This window comes from Cervus canadensis, chromosome 27, assembly GCF_019320065.1.
Source record: "Cervus canadensis isolate Bull #8, Minnesota chromosome 27, ASM1932006v1, whole genome shotgun sequence".
Classification (NCBI taxonomy): domain Eukaryota; kingdom Metazoa; phylum Chordata; class Mammalia; order Artiodactyla; family Cervidae; genus Cervus; species Cervus canadensis.
The window spans coordinates 47,441,766-47,468,344 of NC_057412.1; the positions used below are offsets into that span (position 1 = coordinate 47,441,766).

At 38.4% G+C, this 26,579-nt stretch overlaps 1 protein-coding gene across 10 annotated transcripts in view; it reads left to right on the top strand.

Annotated features, from left to right (window-relative positions):
* Positions 1-26,579, top strand: part of BBX (BBX high mobility group box domain containing) — a 299,562-nt gene that overhangs the window by 46,052 nt on the left and 226,931 nt on the right. Inside the window, exon 1 of one of the 10 annotated variants that reach the window (XM_043448962.1) lies at positions 8,536-8,677. The exons of the other annotated variants lie outside the window; for them this stretch is intronic. The gene's annotated coding sequence lies outside the window, so the exon portion shown is untranslated. Of the gene's footprint in view, positions 1-8,535; positions 8,678-26,579 lie in introns of those variants that run through there. 10 annotated transcript variants of the gene reach the window in all.

Consider the following 26,579-nt stretch of genomic DNA (forward strand, 5'->3'; position numbering starts at 1 on the left):
AGTAGATATTTTCTTTTTTCCTTTTAATGATTTTTCTTTAATTCTTTTTTTGTCTAGCGTCATTGTTTCTATATGTACTTTCTCTTTCTATCTGCCTGCTATATAGTTTCACATCCCTGACTTTTAACACTTCATGTGTCATTTTGTCTTAGGTGTGTCTGTTACGGATGTGTACATAGATTTTTATTTTTTAATTTAGTCTGAGCATGTCTCTGATGGTGTGTTTATGTTTACTGTAACTTGTAACTGGTAATTTCTTTATGTTACCCTCTCTTTGTTTCTGTTTTACAGACTCATTGGAATGATCACATTTGTTTTATTCTTTATTTGCTCTGCTGGTTTGAATAGCACACATTTCTTTCCTACTTTGTGATCACTTCTGTTTATTTCCTTTCAGTTTTATTTATATAAATCTGGTATGTAGCTCTGTGTAAGTTTAAGGTATACAGCATTAATGATTTGATTTATATGTACTGTGAAATGTTCATTACAGTAAGTTTGCATGCTAAGTCACTTCAGTCGTGTCCAACTCTTTGTGACCCCGTGGACTGTAGCCTGCCAGGATCCTCTGTCCATGGGATTTCCCAGGCAAGAATACTAGAGTGGGTTGCCGTTTCCTTCTCGAGGGCAGCTTTCCGACCCAGGGATCGAACCCGCGTCTCTTATGTATACCTGCCTTGCCAGGTGGGTTCTTACACTCACACTTCCTGTAAGTTTAGTTCATTGCATGCCAGTCATCTCATGTAGATTCCCCTCACGTCACCCCTCCCCTTGCCCAAAGGGGAAAAAAAAAACGTTATTTACTTGTGATGAGAACTTTAGGATTTGCCCTCTTAGCATCTTTCAAATATACCATCTAGCAGTGTTAACTAGACATCATGCTTACATTATACCCCCCGTACTTATAACTGGAAGTCTGTATCTTTTGATTCTCTTCATTCAGTTCCCCTACTTTCACAGTAAATTTTTTAACACATGTATTTAAGCGTGTTCTTCTTAGAGTGTCTGGAGTTAAAGGTATCTGTTTAATACTTTTTCTCTGAACAAAAGAAGAATTTAAGCTTGCTCTTATTTCCCCCCAATTCTCTGTTTTCAGCCTTTTAGGTTGATAAAGACAAGTGTCCTCCTAAATTATTATTAAAAGTGGAAGGTTGGTGCTTTTGTGGATAAGTCTTTTCTCTTTTTTCTGTTAATTTTAGAGATTTTTGCTTTATCCTTGTTACTAAGAATTTCTCTTTCATGTGTGTAAGTTTTTGGTTTTAATTTATCCAAATTGGCACTCAGTGAGTGACTACATTCAATGTGAAACTATGCGTTTGGAATCAGTGTTCATAATCTTCAATTATGTAAAATTCGCTAATACTCTGTTTTCAGATGTTGCCTCTCTTTCACTCTCTAGTCTCCCCTCTTGGAATTGCTAATAGATGGTGAAAATCAGGTCTGTCCTCTGTTTCTGAAAACTTTTTCTTTTTTTAACCTTTTATTTCTTTATCCTTTTGCATCTGAAGAAATCTTTGGCCCAGGTTTGAGCTCACTAACTCATTCTTCAGTGGTATTCTTTTAGTGATGTCCTGCTTTTCATATTCAGCCTTCTGTTTCACTAAATACATTTTTCATTTCCAAGTTGTCCAGAGTTTCATTTCCAGGATTCAGAGTTCTTTTTGTATACATCCAGATGATTTTGAAGCACCAGTAAAGTATATGTCTGATACCAGCATATGGCTTCCAGCAAACACACAGGCCTGTTTTCAGATCTTGTTTTCCTACCAGTTGACTATGTTATGGCTGGTTACTTGATGCCTCTATTTAAGCTTCGATTTTCTGGCAAAATTGTGATTGAAGTATCACTTGTTATCTTGATGTGGAGATGAAACTTACAATTGTAATAATATTACCTAACTTGTATAGACACTTCATGCCAGGAACTGTCCTAGGTTATTTTACTCCCAACTGTTGTATCACTTAAGTTAGCAGTTCCTTTTCAACAAACCTAAGAAAATATCCTAAATATGATAGTTTCATATATCTTATTCCCCTGAAAGCAGCTGATCATGTTGTTCTACTTGTTGAAATTCATTGCCCTAAGCAAATCTTTGATGTCTGGTTCTGCTAGCTTCTCAAACTTAACCAAGTAAACAGTGTTTTTAAGAGGGGAATGTTTGGGCCACCTTTGATTGTGTTTTTTGTTCAGAGTAATTTCTTTTTCATCCCCCATTCAGTGTTTCATCCTCCCCCACTCAGTGTTTCGTCCCTGTGTGTGTGTGCGTGCGCGTGCATCATTTAATCCAATTGCTAGGATTTGTTAGTTGAGCTACCGACCACTGGTGCAGTTTCATTCCTGTTTGCCATTGACTGTGCAGGGCACTTGCTCTTTCTGAAAGGATAAGGTATTTATTTTGTGAAGAAATCATTTAGCAACATAATATGAAAGGGTAAATAAAGGTTATGGGAAATTATATCATGCTAGACTAAGAGACTGAAAGTTTTACCCAGAAAGTACACTGCCTTCTTTAAGGTGCTTAGGATGGTACAGTTACTGCTGAAGCAGGACCAGTGTGTGCTGGCGATGACTTCTGAAACTTACTGTTGCCCGAACTTTATGAAATTTCAATATTCAGCTGGTCCTTTCTTCTCAACCATTCCTGCTGAGAGGATTTGTGACAATTGTTTATTTTTTTCAAATAAGAGCAAATAAATTAAAACTCACTTAATACATTGCCTTGAGACAATTGGTGCCCATCAATGGGCTAGTTTACTGAGATTGTTGCTCTTCAGAAAAGCCAAACATGCCTGAAATGGATTGGAGATTTTCACATGTTGACAAGTAAACTCTCAATGTCTCAACGTCCTTTCTTTGTAATCTTCTGATCATTAATAATGTTTACAAATTCTTTTTTTAAAAAAAGTTAAAACTGCCATCAATATGTATAACCATATGAGTGTTTTAATGACTGAACTCTGAATGAATGAATGAACAAATGTGTAAACAGAGCGATTTTTCAAAGTAACATTTAAATGATCAACCATTGAGATAAACGATTATATTTACTGAAGTATGAGTAGGAAAGCTAAATTTTGGGGGAAATATGATTTATATTAAGAGGCCCATTGTATAGAATATAAAACAACAAAAATTCCTTAAGTGATGTTATTAAATGAGTCACACTGTTAATTCTGAATTGGAAAGAAGTCAGTGCCTTTAAGTTTCCCACAACATACCAATTCATATTCTTTTTGGTTTATTTTAAAATTTTGAGTAAATATGCAACTCATATGTGTGCTCCATCGCTCTGTAGTGTTTGACTCTTTGTAACCCTGTGGACGGATTGTAGCCCTCCAAGTTCTATCCATGGGACTTCCTAGGGAAGAGTACTTGAGTGGGTCGCCATTTCCTCTTCCAGGGAATCTTTCCAACCCAGGGATTGAATCTTTCCAACCCAGGGATCTCCTGCATTGTAGGCAGATTCTTTACCGCTGAGCCACTGGGAAAGCCCATGCAACTCCTATTCTAATTTTTAATATTATCCCAATTTTGTTATTGAAAGATTGGCCAAATAAAAACAATTAAAAGATTCTATTCAATCTCATAGCCTTATTATAGGAATGAGGTCATCTTCACAATAACTAGCCTACATTTGCAGCTGTTTTCAGTGTTTGACGATTTTGTTTCTTTAATAGTGTACATAGATCAAATCTAAACAACAACAAAAAAGACAAATATGTTATTTCTTATGGAGATTAAGAAGCATTCTTCTTGAAGATTTATTACATCATGTGATATCTTTGTATAAACTCAAAATTTCTTGAGCTACAAATAATAAATATATTTGTGAAAATATTATATAGGCTTTAAAAATGAAGCTATAGATTTAACATAGCTACAGTTTTATTAACTTTTCAGTAGATTAAAGAGGAAACACACAGTTTTGGTTTTCTGGGACAGTCCTAATTTGAAATCTCTCTGATTTTCTTCATAAATACACTAACATTTTTTCAGCTTATCTGTCCCCACTTTTGGTTTGGAAAAATACATGTGGGTAATAAAAATAACTTAATAGCTATCATTGATTGAACACTCATTATGATAAGGCAGTATGGTTTCAAGGATATATCACTTACTCTTGCCAAAAACTGGTGGTAGGAATTACAAACGTCCCTGTTTTATAAATGAGAAAATTGAGATCTAGAGAGTTAAGTAACTTATCCATGATCACATAGTCCTAGTAGAGGACTCCAGATTCAAACCCAGCATTCTTTTACTCCCAAGATAACATTATATTAAGTTGTAATTGAGTATAGGTTATTTCACTCTTCTTTGTAATACAGCATCTTTAGATTGATCTTTCAAGAAATGTCATTTCAAATACATATGTGTCTTTAATAATCATCTGTTAAAACTTAGGCTGCTCTTTGGAAATTATGAAGAATAAAGGATCACACCATATATATTTTGGTTATTCTAACACTCAGCACAATATCGTACATAATAATAAGCCTACAGAAATTACTTGTTGAAATAAAGAAAATTCCTCATTGGGAGCTTAATGAATAAAAATGGGTAAAAAGATGTGTGACAGTATTTAAAAGTTCAGTTCTCAAGTCAACATTATTAGTGTGATTCAGAGATGAAAACTGAATGCTTAAGAATCTCTCTTCACAACATTATAAAGCAACTATACCCTAATAAAAAAATTAATTAAAAAAAAATATCTCTTGGCCCCTTGTTCTATTGTCCTTCCGTATCTCAAAAAGACAGATTTATTTTTCAGAAAGAATGAGTCAAGGCTGTAGAGGGCAGTGTAAACCAACTCAAGTGGACTTCTGGTTGGAGAGGTGCTGTAGCAGTTGCTGTGGTCCATATATCCAAATAGGTTTTAACAGCCCAAGTATCTGACCACTGTTAGAATGGTCTCAGACTTAAAAATAGAGAAGGATAAATGAAAAGTATATTATAACCAAAGAATGACATAAATCCGCAGAGATGCTGGCAGTTAGACATACAGTTTCTATCCTTGTAAACTCTAGTGGGAAAACCAGGACCATTAGCTGTATAATCTAGGCCTAAAAACATTTTTGTCTCAGTGAACTTGATAAAGTTTCTTGTAAAGAATTTTCTCCCCTCTTCAGTTGTCTAAATAAACAACGTGAATAAAAAATAGTAGCACCCTCAGTTGCCCTCCGTCTTCCTCCCCCCACCACTTTATAAAGACATAGATATTTAGTTGGGTACCAAATTATGCACTGTACTAAATTTTAAAAATATTTAATATCAATTCGGATTTATTTGGCATCCTGTTCTCTCATTCTGTTGCCAGTATTCCTGAACAGTTTGGTTTTCCAAGATTTCCTTGATTTTATCACTCTCGTGGTGAATAAGATGTTTGGGATTATATTTTGCAAGGAGTGACATAGGGTTTCATTTAGGAAAAGAAACACCCCAAACCTGTTGACTCACAAATATTTCAGTTTTTGGCAAAGTTGCCGCCAGTGTTGTCTACACTGACCATCTGATGAATGTAGATATCTGTATTCTGAACAAACACCATGCTGGTTTATGTTAGTTATAATGCTCATTTTTATAGAAATACTGCATCATTTGCCCATTTCTCTTAACTTTCTGGTTTTGTCTTTAGGTAAATACAATTTCCATGGCTGAAAATTTCATAAGTAACTATCATATCTTTAATACTGCGGACACGGAACTTGGTCATTGTACTGATCTCACCGGGTAATTCTGTCTAATTTAAATAATTTTAATAGGCATGTAGTCCTTGAGTAACATAGTATCTCCAAAGTTGATATAAATGAAAAAGCAAGTTTTCTAAATGTAGAATAATGAAGCTTGTATGCCAGAAATTAGAGAAGTGCTGACTTCAAATCTTTCTATTGGATGTTTGAGCATTTAAAATGTGATGAAAGCTAATAGATACATAGTTCAGAAAAACTAACTATATTTTTTGATCTCATTCATATTTTCATTTGATTTTCAGAACAGCCTATAGTAGACTCAGGGTTGCCATTGTTATCTTTGTAGATGTGGGGAAACTGAGGCTCAGGCAATTTGAGGGGTGTGCTGAAGTTGAGGTAGCTGGCAAGTCATAATGCTTCAGCTGGAATTCAGTCCTGCCTACGGTGTTTGCTTAGAATTAAACGGCTCTTTTATGGTTTTGTTGGCTTATACTTAAGTGATTTCTTCCATACACTTAAGAATCAAGTAGCAGTGTTAATCTCATAGTCACCCAGCCGTGTCCGACTCTCTCTGACCCCATGAACTGGAGCCTGCCAGGCTCCTCTGTCCATGGGATTCTCCAGGTAAGAATACTGGAGTGGGTTGCCATTTCCTCTTCCAGGGGATCTTCCTGACCCAGGGATCGAACCCAGGTCTCCTGCATTGCAGGCAGATTCTTTACCATCTGAGTTTCAGGGAAGCCCCAAAGTTATGAATCAAACACTACCCATATTTTGTTGAATAAACAACTGACTTTTTAAAAAAAAACCTAAGGGTATGTTATCTGGAAATTCTCAATAGCAGTTTATAATTTCAACTTTATTGGCCTCATTAATTCACTAACTTAAGAGGCAGTTTCTAGTTTTTGGTTTTCCTTTAGTTACAGGTCAACATTCTGAGGTTTGATGTACCTACTTACCTATCTATGCATCTAGTTCTTTTTACCCTCTGAATTTTGTTTTATTATTAGGGTCTTGTCTGTTTGTTTCAAGGGACCAACCAAAACTTATCTTATGACTTGTTTATTCTCTTAAAGCTCTTTATGGGCTTCCCTTGTGGCTCAGCTGGTAAAGAATATGCCCACAATGTGGGAGATCTGGGTTAGATCCCTGGGTTGGGAAGATCCCCTGGAGAAGGGAAAGGCTACCCACTCCAGTATTCTGGCCTGGAAAATTCCATGGACTGTATATTCCATGGGATCGAAGAGTTGGACATGACTGAGGGACTTTCACTGTCACTTTTCAAAGCTCATTATGAACACTGAATCATAAGATACTGATTATTTTACTTCAGCTCTGAAAGGCATGTAAAATTTGTTGACATAAATCCCATTAATTAAAATACTAAAAAGGATGTCTCTCACACCTGTAGGGAGGAAGTAAAGCATTGTGTGGTACTGTTGGTGTATGTGAAGCACAACGTGATTTCACCTAGCGAAAAAGTAAATGAACATTTTAAGTTTTTTACAATTTATCAAAATGATATTTTCCAACAAAAACTAGTAGGAACAGAGGAAGGATTGGTAGATAAAGACGTCCTACTTCTGTCTTCCTGAGAGAGGAATTTGAGGCTTACTTTAAGGGTGTATGACTCTAGACAAGTTACTTAAACTCTGTAAATCTCAGTTTCCTCATCTTTAAAGTTGGATAATAATAGTACATGTTTCACTGACTTTGGAGAGAAATAGTGAGGTAAAACATAAATGCTTTCTTGGCATATGGTATTCTCTAAGTAATTGATGGTAATAGCAGTAGCAGTTATTGCTGCAATAATAATCTTCAGTGAAAATCAATTCATGGTGAAAGTTCAGTGGTAGCAGAAGGAGTGGAAAGATCAAATGAATGAAGGATAGATAAGGAAACTCCCTGAGGGCTTAGCCGCTGGTATGATGCGGGTGTTGATGTGCCAGGGTGACTGATCGGTCAAGCATAGGGGCTGTTAAAAGAGATGGTGTTGCCCCTTACCCCCAGGAACATAGGATTTCAAAGAGAACATCATTAAGACAAAGTGGTAGGTAAAAAAAAAAAAAGCTCAGGGTAACTTTTGTTTTTATTGGACAAGACTTTTAAATAAATCTGTATTTAACATTCACCGTTTTTAAATGCTACTAAATGAAGTGCCTTTTGTTCTTTTCCTGTCTGAGTAATTCAAGTGTTCAGTACTTATTTGTTTGGCTAGTGAATGGCAAAATATCTGTCACTGCCTCTATTTGAAAGACTCGGCTCTTCTTTAAGATAAACAGTATCTAGAAGCATGGCCAGGTACATTCACTGTGGGAGAAGGGGGAGAGGAATCAGGAAGCATGTAGGTGGGAAGGTTTCCTGTTTCCAGGCAACAGCGAGGCGCTCCAGAGGGAAAGCAACTTGAATATAAATGCATTCGGGAGAGGACATTTTACCACCCTGCCTTCTAGCCGGTGGGGACGCAGACTTGATTCTGGAAGAGAGGGTGGGGTTTAAACTTCATTTGTCCACGGGTAAACTTACTGGAAACCGATTTCTCGGCAGGTTCTGTGTGTACCCGAAATATCACGTACAGGCTAGAATTTGAGTGTGTTGAGAAAACAGCGGCCGGCCCCTGCGCGTTCGCCGCCTTCCTCCTCCGCCCGCAGCACCCGGGCGTTCGGCGGCTTCGTCGCCCCGTCCGTGGGCTGCTGAGAGCAGAGAGGCTCTCGGCCTCAGAGCGGCGCGTTCCCCGCCTGCCTCCATCTGCAGGAAGGAGGCAGAAGCACAGCTGCCGCGCCCGCGGGGAGGTGCTTCCTCCGCGGGGAGGCCGGCCCGGGGCTCCTCCGGAGCAGAGGGCAGGAGCCCCTCCTGCGCCTCGGGCCTCGGGCCTCGGGGCGTGCGGGCCGCCCGCGGCTCCCGGCGTCGTCCCGGCCCGCAACGCAGGAGAGGGGAGTGGCTCTGCGAGAGTGGAAGACGCGCCTGCAGGAGGAGGCTACCTGATGGGGTGGGTTAATCTCTAGGCTCTTGAGATCCTAAAAGGAGGGGCTTTAAATACTGCCCCCCACCCCAGAGCTCTCCTGTCTGACGCGGTGACCCTCTGGGCCCTGAAGGGCCGCCTGCCAGAGTCTGTGGGTGCGCGTCGGTGCAGGAACCCGTGAGAAAGCCGGGGAGGGTTACACACGCGGAGAAAGAGTTGCCTGTGCAGAATGCATTCTTTTCTCACTTTCACATCGGGTTCCCTCTGGAGCTCTGAGGCGGGCCACTTTCCTTTTAAAATCTGCTTTTCGCTGTTCCATGAGACTACTTAATGTTTAAGAGTTACATTCAAAACTCTCAGGCAGACGATAGATGTGGTGAAGGGGGCAAGCACCCTGCAGATCTTGGGCTGGCAACTGCCCTCCGCTCCGGCAAGAGGAAGAGAGAAGATGCGGTTGGACGAGGGTCGGCCTGGAAGAGCCCTCCATCTTACCCCTCAGTCCAGTCCGGAGTCTCCCCGGGAACCTCCAGGGACTGTTAGGTGCCTTATTGCCCCCTAGTCTAGTTTCGGGGCCGCAGACAGAGCTGCCCAGATGCCTAAGCAAACGTGCAGGATCCAGGCTTTATATTGGCTCGGCTCTCACCATGTGTCCGAGGATGAATCACCCCTTGAAGGGGCTAATCTGTCTCCTTATTGTCCTGTCTAGAAGGGTCACATTATTTAAGTGTAACTCCTGAGAGCCTGGCAGGTCTTTTCAAACAAATGTTGATGGATGCCTTGCAGCCCCTCCCACCCCAACAGATTTCTTTACGCTTCTTTTTACATAGACACTTAACCTATGTTGAGGGTGCCTCTTTTATGACCAGAGAGAAGAAATTAAAGGAGTTTAGTCCTCATGGTTTATAGTTTGTTCCTGCCCGGCTTGCGCAGCGGCTTTTAGTCGGAAGTCAAGCTGTATCCCTCTTTTCTGTACTTCTCAGTATCCTGTGGGGACATTCAGAAAGGGCTTATAGTAAATGATTGTTTTACTATCATCTTCTATAGAATTTTTTTTAAGTCTCGTTTTAAGAATATGATTTGGCATGTTCTGGGGGTATTTCTATTAATTATGTAATATAATTACATATTTATAACAGTGGATTTTTCTTAACCCCAAGTAACTTTGGATTGTATGGGAGAAGCTCATTGTAAATCGATGCTGGAGATTGTAAAAAGCCAATAATCTTTTATGTAAAGTTTGAGTTACTTATGGCATTATATAGGTATTTAATTAGGTCTACTTCATTTTAATCACTTGATATTAAAGAGTTTAATTTCAGATAGAGGAAATTATGAAAGATTAATGTAATAAAAATAGACGCTACACATCATACTTTTTTAAAAATGAAAAGATAGCTTGGCTTACCAGGCATTTATGTTAGCTGTTTATCTGATTTTTAAAGACATAGCTTCTGTTGTGCTAGCATTTTAGACAGAAGATAAATCTTAAATCCAAGTTTTTTCCTGTTAATTTTTTCTTTATTATTCTCACTGTTTCCTCCAACATTGTCATCCTTGCTATTTCTTTGAATGTTCAGTATTGTTATCTTATATCATCATGTTCATAGGGTAATGTGTATTAACAATCTCTTTTATTTTACTGAAGAGTCAAAAGTAAGATTTCCATGTGGGATTCAATTAATAAAGGAACATTATCTTTTGACATCAGTCTCTCTAAACGTTAATTGAATAGTTAAGCATTTACCAAGAATGTGACTGATATATAGATATGCTATCAGGAAAAAAAAAATTCTATGATCTCAAAATATTAAAATAGAGAAAGAAACGGCAACCTTCTCCAGTATTCTTGCCTGGCATGGACAGAGGGCTTTGGCTGGCTACAGTCCATGGGGTCGAAAAAGACTCGAAGAGGACTTAGTAACTAAACAACAACAACAAACAGTCAGTATTTTTAATAAGAGATGCTTAATTTCATGATTTTACTCTTCTGTAATTACGCAAATAAATGTTTGAATATGGAAGACCTCAAGTCTACCTGATACCTCCTCTGTTCCTAACCTTTTAAATTGTTATTCATAAGTGAATTCTTGAATGAATTTTGCTTAAAGAACAATCTATATTTAACAAGGAGCAAATTTAAACGAAGCTAATTTTTTATAGAAGCTGCTAGTTTTGCCTTAAAATACCTTTAATCATATTTTCACTTATTGAACATTTAGAGAGTGATCACACTTATGTCCTGAAGTGTTGGATGGATAAAAGAGAAACTTAGACCTTTCCCCCACATTTTGGAAAGGAATAGTTGTTTCACCATTTATGCTGTATCTTTTTAGAGGGTATAGGCCAGTCTCCGGACACCTAAATTTGGGAATTCCCCTTCTGTGATCCTGTATTTGTGTCCTGCTCCTACCAAGTGTAAAGGGACCATATTTTTTTCATTCTTCTGTCTTGTATGGCCTAATAGTTCTTTGTACATACTAGACAGGTAATAATTGTGGAATTAAGCAGAGATTTTTAAAAAGTAGAGTTGAGGATGAAATGATAGGCCAAATTGTAATTAGTGGTTTGCGAATTAGTCTTCTCTGCTGTGGTCATGGGCTGATGTTGTTTAGTTTTTATACATTGCATGCTTCCTTGGTAATTAATATCCTTGATTTGGCTGTTTCTTTTACTTTGCAAACAGGGATTTAAGATAAGAAAACTTGAATTTGAGTTTTACATAAAGAATACGATGGGTCAGCCACAGAGCTGAAGTTACAGAATTTATGAATTCTAGTTCTCAATTAGGGCTTCCCCGATGTCTCAGACGATAACGATTCCTGTACTATGTCCTCTTAACCAGTAGTCTGATATTTTTAGGAAAGAATGATAGTTTATAATTATCATTACTATCATTAAAATAATTTTAAACAGAATTTAGTTTCTTATAATTTGTATACAGTGTTACCACACGTATAGTCACATTTACAAAACATTTATTTTATAATGTTCATTTTAGTATAAGGTATGGATATATATGAGCATTCTCTCAGTTCAGTTCAGTTGCTCAGTCGTTTCTTTTTTGTGACCTCATGGACTTCAGCACGCCAGGCTTCCCTATCTATTACCAACTCCCAAAGCTTGCTCAAACTCATGTCTATCCAGTCAGTGATGCCATCCAACCATCTCATCCTCTGTCATCCCCTTCTCCTCCTGCCTTCAATCATTTCTAGCATCAGGGTCTTTCCCAATGAGTCAGTTCTTCACATCAGGTGACCAAAGTATTGAAGTTTCAGCTTCAGCATCAGTCATTCCAATGATATTCAAGACTGATTTCCTTTAGGATGGACTAGTTAGATCTCCTTGCAGTCCACCGGACTCTCAAGAGTCTTTTCTAACACCACAGTTCAAAAACATCAGTTCTTCAGCACTCAGCTTGCTTTATGGTCCAACTCTCACATCCATACATGACTACTGGAAAAACCATAGCTTTGACTAGACAGACCTTTGTTGACAAAGTAGTGTCTCTGCTTTTTAATATGCTCTCTAGGTTGGTCATAACTTTTCTTCCAAGGAGCAAGCGTCTTTTAATTTCATGGCTGCAGTATCATATACAGTGATTTTGGAGCCCCCCAAAATAAAGTCTCTCACTGTTTCCATTGTTTCCCTATCTATTTGCTATGAAGTGATGGGACGAAGTGATGGGATGGGATGCCATGATCTTAGTTTCCTGAATGTTGAGCCTTAAGCCAACTTTTTCACTCTCCTCTTTCACTTTCATCAAGAGGCTCTTTAGTTCTTCACTTTCTGCGAAGAACTAAAGTATCATCTGTATATCTGTAGGTTATCAATATTTCTTCCGGCAGTCTTGATTCCAGCTTGTGCTTCATTCAGCCCAGCGTTTCTCATGATGTACTCTGCATATAAGTTAAATAGGCAGGGTGACAATATACAGCCTTGACGTACTCCTTTTCCTGTTTGGAACCAGCCTGTTGTTCCATGTCCAGTTCTAACTGTGGCTTCTTGACCTGCATACAGATTTCTCAGAAGGCAGGTCAGATGGTCTGGTATTCCCATTTCTTGAAGAATTTTCCACAGTTTGTTGTGATCCACACAATCAAAAGCTTTGGTGTAGTAAATAAAGCAGAAGTAGTTGTTTTTCTGGAACTCTCTTTTCTGATGATCCAACGGATGTTGGCAATTTGATATCTGGTTCCTCTGCCTTTCCTAAATCCAACTTGAACATCTGGAAGTTCATGGTTCATGTACTGTTGAAGCCTGGCTTGGAGAATCTTAAGCATTAATTTGCTAGCATGTGAGATGAGTGCAAATGTGTGGTAGTTTGAGCATTCTTTGGCATTGCTTTTCTTTGGAACTGGAATGAAAACTGACCTTTTCCAGTCCTGTGGCCACTGCTGAGTTTATCAGATTTGCTGGCATAATGAATGCAGCACTTTCACAGCATCAGCTTTTAGGATTTGAAATATTTGAAATGACCATTCTATAAGTTAATGAAGGTGTGTTCCGCTCTTTGCTTCACTAAAAGCACTGTGTGTATGTACATTGCTGATCTTTAGAGAATCATCTGTGCTTTATTTTTTTTGTACCATTTTTTTCTGTACTATTTTTCTTATCTCATTCCCTTTCTGACTCTTCTCAAGTCTGTTAGTAGCATTGTTATATGGTTTGCTGGTAGATAATGAAGCATATTGCAACAGTGATCAAAATAAAAATCAAGCTGTTGTGAAGTTTAAAGGCCTGCCTTAAGTGCATGTAACTTGTTGGGTAATAATAAAAACAAATCTTGCTATTCAGAGGGGTTTTGATTGTTTTTTTTAAGCCTTTTAATCTTTTGTATTTTGAATAGTTAAAAGAGACTCTGAGGCAGACTTTCAGATTAACCGTCGTGTTACTGTGTTGGGTTTCTTGGGGTAACTCCCAACTCTTAGAAGGGTTGGAAAGGAACTTGTAGATCAGCTGTTCACCTGCTTTTTATGAATGAAGAAACAGAACAGGAATGATTTACACCTTATCAACAGCACAGGATCTAGATATTTGTAGTAATTAATACTTAGTTTATCTTTTTAAGAATAAACTGAGTCATTGAGAGTAGTTTTTAAATGTTAATTCAGGTTTAAGAAATATTTATTCCAGTATGTTTATATTCTAGTATGGTTTTCTTCATAATAGCCCAGTTTCTACTGAGCCTGAGAGGATTAATGATTCTGCAAAACAGTGTTTAGTTTTGATTTCTGAAACTTTAAAAAAAAAAAAAAGGATTATTGTTGGTAGTTGTTGCCAGTCATTTTAATCTTAAGGACAAAGTGTACTTCAAAGTATACGTGGTATCTCTAATATTATTTGTCTGAGTTTCAACTAATTTTCCAGTTAGTTTGTTTTTATCAAATTATTGAAACAGTGCTTTTTTGTTGTTTGTTTACCACTTAGAATCAAAATTAATAGTTATCACCTTAATTGGTGAAGCTCGTCTCTTCTTCCATCCGTTTCCCCCTTCCTTCCTTTAAATGTCCACGTGTAGAAGGCTGGTGCTGGCCCCTAGGGATCACAGCCCCTACCTTACCTTGAAGCGAGGGCGACTAACACCAAATTATTACTTACACAGTGATTTTAGTTCAAGTAGTCATAAAAGTTTAAGAGTAAAAGAATGGGTTAGTAAGAAAATTATAGCTGGGTAGCTGACCAAAGCTACAGAAGCAGAGCAGGCTGCTTTGAGGATGTGACGTTTCAGTTGAAATCCTAAGAATTGTCAGCCTTTTGGGAGACAGAAATGCAGGGGAAGGTTTAGGAACGAGGCCTGAGAGGGGCACACGGATGTCATGAAGCAGTATAGAGCCTGAGGAAACCGGGAGAGTGTCAGGTCCCTACCTCAGTTAGAGGAACAATAAGATGTGGAGTAAGCCACTCCTGCATTTAGCGGGTTCAGACTGTTGCTGATCTTAAGGAGAGTCAGTTTTGAGAATTGGAGAGGGCGATCGCCATATAGCAGTGGATTGAGAAGCAAGTAGGAAGGGAGAAAAAGCTGATAGTTGCTGTTGACAAGTGTTTTGATAAGTGTTACTTGGAAAGGAAGGAGAAAGAGTAGTAATACCTAGAGATGGGATTGGGAAGAGGTTGGTTCTTTATGCTAAAAGGAGATACCTTCATTTCCAAGTAGAAAAAAATAGCTTCTTCAAAGACTGATAGTATATATATGAAAGCAAGTACAATTTAAATATTATTTAGTTTTTGTAATTATGATGTTTATAAGAAGCCTTTCTTTCCCAACTGGGTGGCTTTTAGCTAACTCCGTACCACAAAAATACAATCCTATTTATTTTTTTATAGTTCTTTAATTTCTTTGGATAATATTTTATTGAGGTTTATAATTTTTAGTGAAGCTAAATTGGCATGAGGCACTTGAAATAATAAGAAAAATCGTTTCTGAACAGGAAATCTGTGTTTTATATATTTAAGACTCTCTGGATAACTAAAAAGTAGATTTATTTTAATTGTTACTATATATAATAGGGAGATGCAAGAAAAAAGATATTTATGGTTATATTATGTTTATTTCACTAAAGAGGTCAGTAACCCCTAAACTAAGAGGTTCCAGAATCTTCAGATTTCAGTCTGCATTAACTCTTGTTGGTTAGGGTTACACTTTATTTATAATTTTTGGACATTGTTATTAATTAACAATAAAAATCAACTTTCAGATATATTTTTGGATGGTCTTTCATATAGTTTTAGTTAAGTGTTCTCATTTTAAGAAACCCCAATGCAAAATCAGAAGTTAATATCAAGTAAATAGAGGATAATTATTTGGCCAAGATAATGTATCCACATGGTTATCGTAAATATCTAAAATAAATAAACTTCTGTTTTAAAGAGTTTATTTATGTATATTAACTCTTTGTTCATCAGAGAACTATGACTGATGGGCAGAGAAATATAAAATTTTCATGTTTTAAAAGTCACTAGCATTTGAATTGGAGAAGGCAATGGCACCCCACTCCAGTACTCTTGCCTGGAAAATCCCATGGACGGAGGAGCCTGGTGGGCTGCAGTCCATGGGGTCACTAAGAGTTGGACACGACTGAGTGACTTCTTTCACTTTTCACTTTCATGCATTGGAGAAGGAAATGGCAACCCACTCCAGTGTTCTTGCCTGGAGAATCCCAGGGACGGGGGAGCCTGGTGGGTTACTGTCTATGGGGTCGCACAGAGTCGGACACGACTGAAGTGACTTAGCAGCAGCAGCAGCGCGTTTGAGTGTTTATCAGGAATGAACTTCAATTAAAATATTCAGTTTGTTGTTCTTATATACGCCCATACCATAAATAAGTGTGAATTCACTTTTGAAGAGATACCCTTGTGTTTTTTTTAGATCTGGATTTCTTAAACTTGAGTCAAGTAATGGACATATCATTCAGTTCAGTTCAGTTCAGTCGCTCAGTGGTGTCCGACTCTGCGACCCCATGAACTGCAGCACGCCAGGCCTCCCTGTCCATCACCAACTCCCGGAGTTTACTCAGACTCATGCCCATCGAGTCGGTGATGCCATCTAGCCATCTCATCCTCTGTCGTCCCCTTCTCCTCCTGCCCCCAATCCCTCCCAGCATCAGGGTCTTTTCCAATGAGTCAACTCTTCGCATGTCTCATATCATTAGCGGTTAGCTATTTCTTGACGGGAAAAAAAAAATTTTTAATGTTTCATTTAGCTGATAAATACGAAAGAAATAAAAGAAACACATTTCGGGTGTCCTGATTAGATAACTTATAACTGAGCGTTACTGTTGGGTTTTTGTCCTTAGTCACAGTGTTTGACAAAAATGTTCACCTAAAGTGAATGTTGAACTATTAAGACCATGTTCCTTAAACAGGGGTCCACAGAGTTGTCTGTAGATTTATTTATTTTTTTGTCAAGGCTAAGTAAGTTTGAGAAACGGTATCCTTGATTGTGATCTGTGCTTATTGTGTCCAAGGATGTAATAAGCAAGCGATTCCACACTGTTGAGGGCTTTGCCATTTTATCTTGCTTAAATTTAAAAATATATTCCACCACTTCAGAATATTTTGAAAACGTAACATTTTTAAAGAGAAATGAGGGACTTCTGTGCTAAAATTCTGTGCCCCACTGCAGGGGGCTTTGGCTTGATTTCCCATGTTGGGAAATTAAATCCCACATGCCACACCTGAAGAGTTTGCATGCCACAGCTAAAAAAAGAGTTCTTGGGCCACAATTAAAAGAGTCAGGGCAACAAAATAAATAAGTATTTTTTTTTTTTAAAGAGAAATGAAATTAGTTTTGGTAAGCTTTTGAGAATTTAATCCTATGTTAGAGTGATACGGAACTTCTTGCAGTTCTAGATAATCTAAGCTAGAAATTTCTATTTTCACAATTCCTAAAGAATTGGTTAAGCTTGTGTTACGAAGTTTTTCAGTCTTTAATCTCCTGTTACTTATTGAAGCCTGCGTGGGGACCGTTGCTTGCTTGCGTCAAGGAGGGAGCATGACTGCGGGAAACGGGCGTTGGATAAGAGGATAGAAATAGTGGGGATCATGCCTTCACTGGTGGTGGCTGCCCCGTCTCGATTCCTTTTCACCTTACTGGGCAGGCCAGACAGGTACAGATGTGCAGACTCCAGACTTGTCTCTCAGTCTGTTTGGGGGAGGCAAAACTTAGAGACTAAGGGGTTTGGTCCCAGTTTGAGGCAGTTGCTGGTTCAGCTGTCTGTCCATTCATCTATCATTCCATCTAGTCATCCATGCTCTTCATTTGCACACGTGTTGAGTCACTGATCACTCAAGTACCTATTGTATGCCAGGCTTTAGGTGAAAGATGGAGTCCATTCCTTCAGTAACTCACAATGTTATAGCAAGTTGGCAGAAAGCCAAGCAGAAATAGTACAGAAATTGCCTTGTTTTCATAATGTGTTTTCACTGACAAATTAGTTTTTCATTTTTTAACTTGTTTATCTCCTGTTCTTCCTCTGAGAGTAGAAGCCTTGTCTGTTTCATTCCCCTTTCTATCCCAGTGCTCAAGGCAATACCTGATGCACCCTGGGTGTTAAGTAATTATTGAATAAATTGAATGAACGGATGAATGTTTTAGTCCAGTAAATTGTCCAGTAAGACTGTATGGAGGGGAGGAGACATGAGCCAGATATTAAAAGGTGGTCAGGCTTTGAGGAGGCGTGAAAGGAGGAAGCCACTGACAGAAGGAACAACATGGTCACAAAATAAGGAAGAAGGACTTGGAGCAAGGAGATGGGAATGGAAAGGCAGAGAACAGGAAGAGCGTCAGTAGAGAAGCTGGCCTGGATTGACTGGCCCTCTCGTGTAGGAGAGAAGTCAGGTGACTTTGTGCAGGTTGCTTAACTCCCCTGTTCCTTAGTTTTCCAATTCCCAAAAATGACAACTTTCAGCCATTAAGAAGATTATGTTCACTTACATTTTTAATAACATGAGGGAATACTTAATGTTATTTTTCCTGAAATACAAGTGAGTAAAAAAGATCAATTAATTTTGGTACACTCACTCAACATACAACTGTATAATCTTGAGTTAAACACAAGTACCCAGGTGAATATCAGACGTAAGATCCTGAGAGAAGGGAGCAAGCCATAGAAGAGTATTCCACTTATATAAAATTCAGAAGCTGGCAAATTTAAACTGTGTTGTTCAGCAATACATGTGTAAGTGCAACCTGTATAAAGAAATGCATTTGTTTATAATTATTAAAACTTGCCATTAAAAAAAATACTCCTCAGGATTTATGGTAAAACCCCCTCTTTCCCTATCTTGCCATCTGTTACCCTGATATAAAGTCTGGTTGATCTCACTTCTCATTGCATCTCTGAAATCAATCCACGGCTCCTTCTGTTTACTAGCCCCATCCTCATTCAGACCACCACAGTACCTGCCTGCGTAATTTAACCAGTTTCTTAACACACATCCCTGCCTTTAGTTTTGCTTCTTTCCTGTCCACTCCTCACCCCATTGCTTCCAGATTTGATGTTCAGTCGCTAAGTAGTGTCTGACTCTTCATGACCCCATGGACTGCAGAATGCGAGGTTCCTCTGTCCTTCACTGTCTCCTGGAATTTGCTCAGATCTATGTCTGTTAAGTAGGTGATACTATCTTACTATCTCATCCTCTGCCACCCCCCTTCTCCTCTTGCCTTCTATCTTTCCCACCATCAGGGTCTTTTCCAATGAACTGGCTCTTTGCATCAGGTGGCCAAAGTGTTAGAGCTTCAGCTTCAGCATCAGTCCTTTAAATGAATATTCAGGGTTGATTTCCTTTAGGATTGACTGGTTTGATCTCCTTGATGTTCAAGGGACTCTAAAGAATCTTCTCCAGCACTACAATTTGAAAGCATCAATTTTTTGACTTTTTGCCTATTTTATGGTCCAGCTTTCACATCCATCCCTGACTACTGGAAAATCCATAGTTTTGACTCTATCAACCTTTGTCAGCAAAGTGATGTCTTTCCTTTTTAACACACTATCTAGGTTTGTCACAGCTTTTCCAAGGAGCAAGTGTCTTTTAATTTTATGGTTGAAGTCACTCTCTGCAGTGATTTTGGAGCCCAAGAAAATAAAATCTGTCACTGTATCCATGTTTTTTTCCTTTCTACGTGCCATGACACAATGGGACCAGATGTTGTGATCTTCGTTTTTTTGAATATTCAGTTTTAAGCCAGCCTTTTCAGTCTTTCACCCTCATCAAGATGCTCTTCAGTTCCTCTTCACTTTCTGCCATTAGAGTGATATCATCTGCTTATATCTGAGGTTGTTATTTCTCCCAGCAGTCTTGATTCCAGCTTGTGACTCAGTTAGCCCTGCATTTCACATAATGCGGTCTGCGTATAAGTTAAAGAAGCAGGGTGACAATATACAGCCTTGCTGTACTCCTTTCCCAATTTTGAACCAGTCAGTTGTTCCATGTCCAGTTTTCTAACTGTTCCTTCTGACCTGCACACAGGCTTCTCAAGAGGCAGGTCCGGGGGTCTGGTATTCTCATCTCTTTAAGAATTTTCCATAGTTTGCTGTGACCCACACAGTCAGAGGCTTTATCTTAGTCAGTGAACCCGAAGTTCCAAAATGCAGATCTCTTATTACTCCTACACTGAATTCTTATCATACTTAGAATAAATACACACTCCTTACCATGGCTAAGAAATTGCTGAATGCTTTGGCAATTTATTTATCTTTTGTCCTTTTTTCTCCGTACCCACTTTCTTTTCCTCTCGACACTTGTCTTTCTCGTGTCTTAGTCTCCGATTGACATGTTTAAGAGTGGGGTAAAAATTGAACATACAGCATGATGTCAAGGCAGAGTCCGTGTTCATATGACAGGCTTTGGGGTTATAAAGAAAAGTCTGGGATCAAAAATCAACACTGAGTGGTGTGATTATAGGAGATATTTATTTCCGTTTAAAATCATATATAGTCTACTAGTGAACACTCATGAATGTGATAAGTTAAATTAGGTAAAAAATAAGAAATGATGCAAAGAATGTGTGTGACGTCAGTGTTAGGATTGATGTGTTCCACATACTTATTTCCACTTCTGCCATTTACTCTACCCCGTGAAATTTCTCTTTAGCCTTTTTGACACATTGCATTTGAACTTCTAGTAGTCATTTTGTGCTCTTTCTACAATTTCTAGCGCAAACCTGATTATAGTGGGAGAATAAGAAGGAAACATTTCATTATTTGAGCTTATAATTACACTCAATGAATAAATATGTTTCGAACAACTGCTATTTGACCATCCTCTTGTTAGGTTCTTAGGGAGATAGATAAAAAGTGTGGTTGGTTCCTTATTCTCCAGAATCTCATAAGAGGACTGAGAAAGCAAAACTATTAGAAGAAACTAGAGAACAATTGAAGTTAAAACAGTTTAATCTTAATTCAGAACTCCAGGTTTTCTGCCTCCTAATTTTATTTCCAGAATTCCTTTTTGATCAAGTTACTTGGTTCTCTAGGTAATTATCTGAAAAAAAAAAATGTAACAGAGAAATGACCACTGATTCATATTCTCCAGCTGCTTCTAACTCATCAGCTCTGGTTTAAGTGATCAAACGATTCTTGGCACTGTTTCAGAAAGTTCCACCAGAGAAAGCATGAAAGCCTAAGAGGTTTGGTTCTCGAGCTGTGCCACATAGCAGTTCTTTTTTAAAGTTTTGGAAGTGAAATTGTGCTCTTCATTTTCTCTGGGAAGGTAGTTAAGCTGACTGTTGTTCAAGTGCAGAAATAGGCCTGTTTTGAGAATTTTGGCCTTTTTTATCAGACACATACACACACACATAATAAGTATATGGATGTATTGAGAGAAAAGGGAAAGATCTAGCAAAGCAAAATTTGTTCAAGAGTGTGGTTTTCAGAGTTGGCTAGAGATTTTGCATCATGCTCTGTGAATTGCATTTCAGGGTGTAATCTGGTCCCTTCATCTTTTCTACAGGTCTTAATCCTTCCTCCCCCCCACCCCAGGAATATATGACTTCACAGGTACAATAGGATGATGTACAAATACTTCAAATAGGAAGTATTTCCTTAAAGTGCATCTTTGTAAACACCTCTGAAAATATTTTCATAAACAACCATTCCATGGGACTGGAAAGGTTGTATCAGCTTTAAACTTGAAAATTTTATAAATCGAGTAACAAGATATAGGTTCTATATTAGAGTTAAACAGGAAGTTATTTATGTATGTTCATATCCGTGCATCTGTTTTATTTCAGTTTTCTCTATCTTCATCTTTCTTATTTTACCAGCTCCCCACATATTTCTTTAAATCATTTTAGAGTTTAATCTTCATCCAGAGCATTTCCTGTCTACACTGATGAATCCCTCTTGCAGGGAGCGCATTGGGCTTTCTTTCCTATCTGAGAGCTTACTTATCTAATACTTAGTCTATGAGCAAAAGCCAAGCCAGTGGGCTTATGACCAGCACTTGGGGCATGGGACAGATAGTAGGAATTAAGCTATTTCAGAGTGCGAGCTCAGGAATCTCATTCATCAGTAACAGCACAGGTTGTGTGTGGTCCACAGCTTTGCATGCCCCAGTATTGCCAGAAACTTAGTTACTGACCTTTTATGACCTTGCCTCCTTAACACAACCCTCAATACCTCCAGCTTCCAGGCATTATCCACTCTTGGGAATCTGCCAATTTCCTAAAGGTTAATGCCATTCTAGATGGATTTTTTTTTTTCCCATAGTCATAGGAGAGAATCATAGATTGAGTATAGAATCACATCATTAGCTTTCAAGGTATACTTCCCTTCTCTCTGGTGCTTGTAAGTTCTAAAAGAAGCCTTTTTAAAAACTATAATGCCTATCTAAAAAGAAAGGGAAAAAAGCACCAAACTTAGATAACATTCTTCATTTTTCATAGGACAGTGAAAAAAGTTATAAAAAGAATCAAAAAGAATCAAAATCGGGGGGTAGTGCAAGTCCAATAAAAGAGGCTTATTAGAGTTTACGAGGCAGAAACAGCAGCTTAAACCGTGAGTGGGGGGAGCAGGAGGCATTGAGAAGCATTTGGAATTCCCTGCTCCTCCAAATTTTATTTTGCATTGATGAACAAATGTATTTGCAAACTTTCCACTATATGCTAAAAGCACCTGATTTCAAGAAAGAAAACCCAGTTCAAATCTTTGCTTTTTAAGCTTATTTAGCAAACAAGATGCTTGGCCTCTATGGAGCTTAGTGCCTTTAAATAATGTTTACCTCAGTGGTTTTTCTCTTAAGTAGAAATATATTATAAAATATGCGAGCTAAATTTCCATCAGTAGAATTTTGCATATTATAGACCCATCTTAGGTGTCTGTGTAATTTGAAGTGACCTGCTAAATCTTTGACAAATTTTGACTTTCAGATCTCAGAGCTCTTAGAGCTAGAGAGATGTTACAGGATAATAGAAATATACCTTTTCTCTGGGAAAGTTATTAGACTAAGAAGAACATGAAAGTAAATCATATATGTAATCTGATTTGAGAGGATGTATTTCTACAAAATAGAATCGTTCAACTTCAGCTTCTTCAGTGTTACTGGTCAAGGCATAGATTTGGATTACCATGATATTGAATGGTTTGCCTTGGAAACGAACAGAGATCATTCTGTCGTTTTTGAGATTGCATCCAAGCACTGCATTTCGGACCCTTTTGTTGACTGTGATGGCTACTCCATTTTTTCTAAGGGATTCTTGCCCACAGTAGTAGATATAATGGTCATCTGAGGGAAAATCACCCATTCCAGTCTATTTAGTTCACTGATTCCTAAAATGTTGATGTTCACTCTTGCATCTCTGGTTTGACCACTTCTAATTTGCCTTGATTCATGGACCTAACATTCCAGGTTCCCATGCAATGTTGCTCTTTACAGCATCGGACCTTGCTTCTATCACCAGTCACATCCACAATTGGGTGATGTTTTTGCTTTGGCTCCATCCCTTCATTCTTTCTGGAGTTATTTCTCCACTGATCTCCAGTAGCATATTGGGCACCTACCGACCTGGGGAGTTCATCTTTCAGTGTCCTATCTTTTTGCCTTTTCATATTGTTCATGGGGTTCTCAAGGCAAGAATACTGAAGTGGTTTGCCGTTCCCTTCTCCAGTGGACCACGTTTTGTCAGACCTCTCCACCATGACCCGTCCGCCTTGGGTGGCTCTACACGGCATGGCTTAGTTTCACTGAGTTAGACAAGGCTGTGGTCCTGTGATCAGATTGGCTAGTTTTCTGTGATCGTGGTTTCAGTCTGTCTGCCCTCTGATGCCCTCTCTCAGTGCCTACCATCTTACTGGGGTTTCTCTTACCTTGGACGTGGGGTATCTCCTCTTGGCCACTCACCACTCCAAAACTGCACTGTTAAAAGATGATGCTGTGAAAGTGCTGCACTCAATATGCCAGCAAATTTGGAAAACTCAGCAGTGACCACAGGACTGGAAAAGATCAGTTTTCATTCCAATCCTAAAGAAAGGCAATGCCAAAGAATGCTCAAACTACCACACAGTTGCAGTCATCTCACACGCTAGTAAGTAATGCTCAAAATCCTCCAAGCCAGGCTTCAGCAATACATGAACCATGAACTTCCAGATGTTCAAGCTGGTTTTAGAAAAGTCAGAGGAACCAGAGATCAAATTGCCAACATCCACTGGATCATCAAAAAAGCAAGCGAGTTCCAGGAAAACATCTATTTCTGCTTTACTGACTACGCCAAAGCCTTTGACTGTGTGGATCACAATAAACTGTGGAAAATTCTTAAAGAGATGGGAATACCAGACCATCTGACCTGCCTCTTGAGAAACCTGTATGCAGGTCAGGAAGCAAGAGTTAGAACTGGACATGGAGCAATAGACTCGTCCAAATAGGAAAAGGAGTATGTCTAGGCTGTATATTGTCACTCTGCTTATTTAGCTTATATGCAGAGTACATCATGAGAAATGCTGGGCTGGAGGAAGCACAAGCTGGAATGAAGACTGCTGGGAGAAATATCAATAACCTCAGATATGCAGATGACACCATCCTTATGGCAGAAAGTGAAGAAGAACTAAAGAGCCTCTTGATGAAAGTGAAAGAGGAGAGTGAAAAAGTTGTCTTAAAGCTCAACATTCAGAAACTAAGATCACGGCATCCAGTTCCATCACTTCATGGCAAATAGATGGGGACTGACTATTTTTGGGGGCTCCAAAATCACTGCAGATGGTGATTGCAGCCATGAAATTAAAAGACACTTACTCCTTGGAAGGAAAGTTATGACCAACCTAGATAGCATATTAAAAAGCAGAGACACTACTTTGTCAACAAAGGTCCGTCTGGTCAAGGCTATGGGTTTTCCAGTGGTCACGTATAGATGTGACAGTTGGACCATAAAGCAAGCTGAGTGCCAAAGAATTGATGCTTTTGAACTGTGGTGTTGGAGAAGACTCCTGAGAGTCCCTTGGACTGCAAGGAGATCCAACCAGTCCATCCTAAAGGCGATCAGTCCTGGGTGTTCATTGGAAGGACTGATGTTGAAGCTGAAACACCAATACTTTGGCCACCTCAATGAGTTGGCTCATTGGAAAAGACCCTGATGCTGGGGGGGATTGGGGGCAGGAGGTGAAAGGGATGATAGGGGATGAGATGGTTGGATAGCATCACTGACTCAATGGACATGAATCTGGGTAAAAGTATAGTGCTGAAAGAACTTTCTAACATTAATCTGAAAAAAACACTCTCATGGACAGGGAAGCCTGGCATGCTGCGGTCCATTGGATTGCAAAGAGTTGGACATGACTGAGCAACTGAACTGGACTGATTTCTACAAAATATGATTTACTTATTTTATAAGGAACTAAAAATCAATCAATGTTTTACCTGTTAGTAATGGTTCACAGTTAAAAGGAGGACACAAATCCCATATGTGATAACATTCTGTTTATTTTAAAGGGTGTTAATACTAATCGAAATAGTTCCTTGAGGCCAGAGTACCTTACTATAGGTAATTGAAATATTGTTAATAAGATTTCAAGTAGGTGAAAGGAGAATGTTTGAATGTACGTGGTGAGGAGAATCTTTGGCCTTAATAATCATTATGGTACAAAAAAAAAGTTACTTCAAAATTTTTTGGCATTGTATATATAGTTTAATTTTGATTATATGGTAGCTATGACTGTGGCTTTATATTGAAGAGATTAAGTCCATCACAAAGTTAATACTCAGCTCAGTATGACTTTGGTATTTGGGAAGACTTACAAACCCATGGACCTGCAAAATGTAATCTACTTACTGTACTTTTTTTTTTTTCTTAGTGTTTTGCGTTTAAAAGATGGTTTGTTAAGATCACCAGGCATTCTGAGAGAGTACCGATATTTTAAAATATCTTAAAATGAAGTTTAGTGTAATAGCTGCCTTAGCGTTGAATAGAATATTCAGTTTTATTGTTTCTTTAAGTCTAGTAATGGTAGGAAACCTTAGGGGAGTTTGAAACATTTAAAGATAGATTTTTGCATACAACCTGAAGTTTTACTTTAAAGTTTATTTATTTTGCTGTATTTACCAGTATGCACAGTCGCAAGTATTATTGACAAGAGGGGCACATGGAATTTTCAGGAGGCTCCCCCCCCCGCCCCCAGTAACTTCTCCAAATAGATGTTTAGATTTATCAAAATAATAATCCGATTTAGGGAATTGCAGGAGTATTATTTGATCATTGATCCTGAGTTCCTTCCTATACAAGTACCTTAAAGGACTAACAGTTTCTGTTAATTTGTGCCATATAGTTTATGAGAGTGTTTTTTTCAGATTAATGTTAGAAAGTTCTTTCAGCACTGTACTTTTCAAAGGCCTCTATATGGAAAAAATAGAAGTATGATATTTGGGGGAATATTTATTATGTGATTATGTTTAATCATAGTTTCACATTTCTTAAAAGCTAATTATCTGAAATTAGAGACTAACTGGTATTTTGCTAAATCTTTTAACACCCTTTTGGTAGTTTAAGGAGCTTCTGCATTTGGCCTGTGGCAGCTTTAACCAATATTTTCATCTGACACTGACCTTGTGCTAGGCCCTGAGCTGGATGTTATGATAAACAAAGCCCCTTGAGCTTGTCAATAAATTTTAAGTGATCATGACCCTGAGGCATGCATATCTTTTGTCCTAAAAACTGAATATTGGGCATATTCAGGAAAGTGGGTACTGAAGCATCAACCCAGGGTTGTTTCCTTTTTATTTCTCCAGCCAGTTGCCAGAGAAGCAATCACTGCTCTACTAAATCCGAATCACTTTTGGTGATCCACGATTATCATTATCTAAAGAGAGAGGGTTTTAGAGTAAGCTTCGTGGCAAAGAAGACCTTGAAGGAGGAGACCAAAAACCACATCTGAAAACTTTCAGCTAGTCTTTCAGCATTTACCGAGTGCACCACAGTGTACTACTAGATGCCTGGGCTGTAAGG